The 6674-nt window shown below is 36.3% G+C and overlaps 1 long non-coding RNA gene across 1 annotated transcript in view; it reads right to left on the reverse strand.

Moving 5' to 3' along the window:
* Positions 1-467, reverse strand: part of LOC124949058 — a 19469-nt gene extending 19002 nt beyond the window's left edge. The window contains exon 1 of the long non-coding RNA XR_007100953.1: positions 323-467. This is a non-coding gene — a long non-coding RNA (uncharacterized LOC124949058). The remainder of the gene's footprint in view (positions 1-322) is intronic.
* Between the last annotated feature and the right edge of the window lie 6207 nt (positions 468-6674).

Here is a 6674-nt window from a genome sequence, read left to right on the forward strand (position 1 = left end):
AAAAAAATAATAAAATTTAAACAAAGCTAACGTAACAAAGAATAAATTTTTTCTCTACGAAAAATTCTTACTCGATCTACGAATTCTTACGTAGATTTCTCGATATAATATTCTTATTCTTACTAAATGAATTATACAAAATACGACGCTTCATCGTGTCTCTCCTGGTACATTCATCGATCTTTGATTACACTTACTTACTCACTCACTTACCAACTTATTTACTCGCCAAAAAAAAAAGAAAGAAAAAAGAAAGAATGATTTTGGCAATATGAAAGACCGTTCAAGGTGGATATATTCCTATAAATAGGTTTCGAATTACCCGAGACGGAGGGTATCCTCCCTACTGCCGCGAAGATTATCCATCCGCCCGTGAGTCCTCGTCGTCGTCTTCGCCGTCGTCTTCGTCTTCGGTGTTTTAGTCGTCCATATTGGAAAAATAAACGAGAGACGGCGTAGGAAACAGATGACTACTCGTTTGGTTGTTGTGTGCGGTACTACAGACACACTGACAACACAACTACTCGCTCGTTCGAATCGTCCTCGGAGTGACAGCCGCCTATGGCCGATTGTTTTTCAGTTTACCTTAACGTTTCGCTTTCGTTTTCGATATTCTACGGTCGTTGAACGAGCTCTTTTCTCCCCTTACCCTTCGACCCCAACCGTCATTTCATCTCTCTATCTCTCTCTCTCTCTCCTCTCTCTCTCTCTCTCTCTCTCTCTCTCTCTCTCTCTCTCTCTCTCTCTCTACAGTTACTGTTGTCGTCCTTTATATCGTTCCCTGTGGTTACTGCGAGAGTTATATCGGGCACCGAACACGAGAACTATTTGATTTTATGAGATCTTGCGAACGATTTCGTGCTCACGACAGATGCTGCTACTAACCGTGCGCTTCTGGTCCAAGCAAAAAAGATGATAAATAAAAAGATGAAGAGAAAGAAGAAGAAGAAGAAGAAGAAGAAGAGTAGAAGGAGACGAAAAAAAGCACGCCGCCGACTCGAATCTTTTTGTCATCACTGGTAGTGACGAACGAAATTAGAAGAGACGGATGCTAGAATCTCGCTGACAGCCGACTATCGTTCTTTTTGCCGAGCGCGTGGCACTTTCTTACAGCGCACCTTTTTCGTTCTTTTTTCTATTTAATTTTAATCATTAAAACAAATAAATCAAATCTTTTTTCTTTTTTATTTTTTTTTTTATTTTTATTTTTTTTTCCAAGTAAATTCCATTGAAAGCATCTACGATAACGAACGTATATGACGATTTAAGTGAATTTTTTTTGTCATCTACAAATTGTCCTGAGATACGAGCGATATTAATTTTTTATCATTCATTAATTTTAAAAATTCTATTATTTTTTATCGTCGTCATATCGTTTTAATTTAAATATAAAATATTTGCGAACATGACAACTGTTTTATCTATCGTTGATTGAAAGAGTATATTTTGATAAAAAAAAAAAAAAAAAAAGAAAAAAAAAAGCATTATCCACGGAGTGAGTGCTTTGTCCTGTCTCTTGAGAGATACAAGCGACATAATGAGAATTAATGTGGAATTACAATTCTGTATAGTTTCTCGTGTCGATAAAATATCGACGTAAAGATAGCGACGATCATCTTGAAGTTACCGACGGTCGTTTGATCAAGAAAATTTCTGCTATACCCAATGTAGGATACTTTACCAACGAAAGATTTAACTTCCAAACCATGTCGGTAAAAAGAATACAAATTGAGAAGAACAAGGACTATAATGAAAATATTGCAGATGGTATAGCTAACATAATTTCTTCCATTGCAATTTAGAAAGCGTCCCTTTCGTTTACTTTGGTAGAACGAATCGTAATGGCCCATAAATCCTCGGTTTTTTTTGTCCTCTTTTTTTGCTTTTTTGTTTTTTCATTTTTCTAATCTTTTTTTTTTTCCTTTCTTTCTTTTAGGCACTATAGCGCGCTTTTTATTATTTTCGACCAAGCGAGTGTGAATAATCGAATAATTACCTTTCCAAGTCGTAATTAGGCCACCGCGGGAGAACTTTTTCCCAGAGCCCCATCGTTCCAAACTCGAAAGTTTTGCTCCGACAGACTGACATGATGTGTTCCCCGCTATAATATAATAAATACACTGTCTTTCTGCTAATACCTCCATTCATGCTACTCAAACCGAACGACTCTATTAAAAGAATTTCGAAAGGTAGGTAAGTAGATGTGTAACGCATATTACGAATACGAATATGTTCATTTGAAAATGTCTGAATCTTTATAGAAAAACGACAGGCAGACATGCAAAAAACATATTTTATACAAACAAATTGTAGAAAAACACGCGTTCGCGCTAAAACAATCCCACGAAATAACGCCAAAGTTATTCTTGTTTTTTTTTTTTTTTTTTTTTTTTTTTTTTTATCTACGATCATCATAGCTATCTATCAAATAGCAGCACTAATACGATTCCGCGGCAATTACAAAAGTTACGCGAGCATCAAAACTTTCTTCTTATTCTTCTTTCTTTTCTTGAAAAATCACAGCTCCACCGATGACGAGGGAGAAAGTATCCCCTTAAAACAAAAACTTTAATACTAGGTGTCGAAAGATCACGGAAGTAAATTAAACAAATTTTTGTTTCTTTTCTCTTTTTTCTTTTCTTTTTATTTTACTAGTTCTCCATCCGAAAAGATTAGTCCTAACGAAGCCACGATAATTTTGACTCGTTGATTGGGCCTCACTCCCTAATTACTACGTGCTCGTTATTATCTACGAAAGATCTAAAGATCACGATCTTTTTTTCCTCTTTCTCCTTTCCTCCGACTTTTTTGTTCTTTTCTTTTCTTTTCTTTTTTGTTTTTTTTTTTTTTCCTTTCGATAGACAGAAATCTCGAAAGGCGGCTACGTCGTCACAAGAATGAAAGTGCGCGCGCGCACTCACGCGCTCGCGTTCGCGTCCGCGCCTGCGCTCTCGAGCCCGCTAATTTTCCTAATAGATTAAGTATCGGAGGAGCTTGTCATTTGGATGGCACGCTAAGTGAGCCGCGCGCTCACCATTGTTTCACAAACAAAAGACGGCCGCTTTGCCAGTCATGGCGGCTCTCTTTGAACGCCCCTCGGCCAATCGGCGCTCGCCTTTAGAAGCGCCAAGTACAAAAGAAACCGGCCAGAGATGATTGAGATTTTCTCTCTCTCATTCTCTGTCTATCTCCCTCTTCCTCTCTTTCTCTATCTCTCTTTCTCTCTCTCTTTTTCTCTCTCTCTCAACCTTTCGCGCATACACTATCTTCTACATTCTTCTTTGCCGACTTATATATTTATATATATATATATATATATATGTATACATTATATTTTATATATATATATATATATAAATCTACGTACTCTTATATAGAAAGAAATATAGGCACAATGTTCATCGAAAGTGACATGATAGAAAATGTAAGAGATGTTTATAAAAGACGATCATCGAATTGTTTCAATATAGATGGACGAACGATTTCTCTCGATTTTCTAGAATTACAAAAAGAAATAAAAAAGAAAGAGAAACACGTCGATCAATTTGCGAAATGTTACGTTCAGACTTAGAAAGGAGATTCGCACTGCCGCGTTATGCGATGTTAATTTTGTTACACTTCTTTTTTTTATACTAAACATTATTTTACTAAACAATGTTTCTAAAACATTGAAAATTCACATACAATCTTTCAAACATTCAAATATACGTCTTACGATGATATCATTCAAATTGTTTACAATAGATTGATGGTACACATTGATTTTTTGAATATTGATACCTGCGATCTATCTCATACGATCGAATTTTGTTGAATGAACAAATTAATAAAAAAAAAAAGAAAAGAAAAGGAAAATAATATAAAAGAAAAGAGGAAAGTAATTCAACTTTCAGTTTACTTGATTTTATAGTATTTTTCTTTTCCTCTTCTATGGGAAAAGAAAAATATTATAATACTAATTCTACTATTCTTTCTTATTTTGAAATAAATATCAAACATCTTAAAACGCGATCTTCAAGCAGGATGTCGTAAGTTGAATCGTTGATAATTGGGGGATCGTTGGCAGTAATCGTTCGAGCCAATCAATTCGCAGGAGCGAACCAATGAAAATCAATCGACTGATTGATCCCGCTCGAAAGGAAGCTCGTCACGGTGGTAAGGGGGTTAAGGGGGCTGGGCGGGGTTTTACGGGGACTAAGGTGTTCTCTCTCTCTCTCTCTCTCTCCCTTTCTCCGTCTCCGTCTCTGTCTCTGTCTCTCGTCGAAAAGGTAATCTCGCAAAAAGAATCCCTGGATTCGAGCCGCCGCGAAATCGTTGCCTTTGTGCCGGTGTAATAGAATTTTTCGGTAGGTAAAAATCACTGTTAAAGAAATAAAGGGAAGAAAAAAAGAGAAGAAAGAGATGAGGGAAAGAAAGTGAAAGGGTAAAAGGATGGGCTGACTTGGTCGGCGGGAAAATTTTTTCAAAAATCAGTTGACAGTATACGCGTACGTTCCGGCAACGTCATTGGCGGCTCCTTTGCTGACCGGCCTTTTTTGCCCGGGCCAACATCGATTTTTGAAGAGGTCTTGGGATCGCTAATTGATTAATCATGATCCTCCGGAGTTACCTAAGCCCCCGCCACGCTCTTATCCTTCTTCTCCTCCCCCTTTCTCTCCTCTCCTTCTTCTTCTTCTCCTTCTTTTTCATTCTCATACTACTCTTCCTTTTTTTTTCCTTTTTCCCTCCTCATCCTCTCTCGTTTACCATCCTCCCTTCATTGTCCATCGTCTTTCTATCTGCGCCTCTCCTTTGATGGAAATCGAAGGACGCTCCATAAAAAAAAAACGGAAGAAGAAGAGAAAAAGCACACGACGAAATTCCCGTCAAGCTCACGGGCACGTCCAGTTTCATATGGTCGAATAGGATCGATTTTTTTGAAGAATCATTTTTTATCGAAGATAAATCGTAATGGTTATATATATTACGAAATATTTTTTTTATTAGATAAATCCTTTAAGCTAATATATTCATGCCTAATACTTACGTATATATATATATATATATATATATATATATATATATATTTGTATGTATGTATGTGTGTATGTATGTATATGTAATATTTGTTTCAAAGTATAAATAAAAGGAGGACGTCAACTAAAACATGAATCCGGATCCGGATCTACTTGTTTGCCGTTTCGAAAGATTTCTCCTTACTAATATATCCATAGCTTTTAGCTCAGAAATCGCGCTGGTAATAGGTAAGGTAACAGCGCTTTAAGAGTTAATTAAATCAAAGGCTGCCGACCAGGCATCGCAATAAAAAGTAAGAATGCGCGCGTCTGTTACGAGAGCCATGCATTATAGGAATCAGAGGTAATAAAAGGAAAACTTTACGGGTGAAAGATAAGCCCCATCCTACTGACCCACCGTGTTTCTTCGTTCCACGTTTAAAGATCTTGAAACCTTCAATAAAAATCGTGATCTTCTGAGACTATTTTGGTATAAGAAAGAGGATCACGAAATCCACTTAAAAAAAGAAAAAAAAGGAGAAGAAGAAAAACGTAGAAAAAGAAATAAACTAATAAAAAGTGATTACGAAAGTAACAATCCATCGATTTATAATAAATTAAACTGTTAACCAATCGATTTGATACTATAACAATGTTCCTTTCACAAATTTCTAAAATATACTTCTGTAGCTATAAAAAAAAGAACTCCTCTTTTCTTTTTTGCTAATAACCACAAAATTCTCTCTCTAAAGAAAAAGAAAAAATATATATATTGTATATATTGTATATATATATATATATATATATATATATATATATATATATAAATACAAACGAATAAGAATAATTATTTACGGAGTTAAAACCCAACGATTAAAATCCAAGAAATTAACTTGTTATTCAATCAAACTAATATCCTAACAACAGAGATACATACATACATTTGTGTCTGTGTGTATGTGTGTGTATATATATATATGACTAGAATTACTCAAATATCTCAATTTCAATCAATCGAGTCTTATTTCTTTTTCTATTTTTCTTTCTTTTCTTTTTTTTCCAGCTAATATTTTCCTATACCAATATATACGATGCATCGTATAAACGTTGTTATCATTGCTATTGTACTTAGGGAAACCTACAAGCTGCACCCCAATTGAGAGAACTTTAATTATGAAAATAATACGCGTGGAGAAGAACCTCGTTGCGTGAGTTCATGATGATACGCACGGGGTAAATAAACGATGAATTAAATATAACCAGCAGGTCGTCCTCTGGTCGAGATGTTGAGAGGAAGGTTGAGGAAAGTAAGAGGAAAGGAGGAGGAGGAGGAGGAAGAGGAGGAAGAGGAGGAGAATGGGCGATAAGGGGAGAGAAGGGCGTAGGGGGTGGTTAGCGGAAGGCAGGAGACGACCGGCAACGGAGCAGCTGCGGAATGATTGTGCACATTTCGAGGAAGCGTACAAGGTAAAGTCAATTTTTCACAACGTCAGACACGAATTCTGATTGATCGATAAATTGATTGTATCAGGGAGCACCCCCTCTTACCCCTTTTCGAGATCCTCGTGTAATCGGTACTTGCTCTCTCGCTCTCTCTCTCTCTCTCTTTCTCTCTTTCTATCTCTCTTTTTCTCTTTTGCCATCCTGTCACATAATCGTGCTTCCGTGTATTTGCCTTCT

The sequence above is a fragment of the Vespa velutina genome, chromosome 5, assembly GCF_912470025.1.
Source record: "Vespa velutina chromosome 5, iVesVel2.1, whole genome shotgun sequence".
In the NCBI taxonomy this organism is placed as follows: Eukaryota; Metazoa; Arthropoda; class Insecta; order Hymenoptera; family Vespidae; genus Vespa; species Vespa velutina.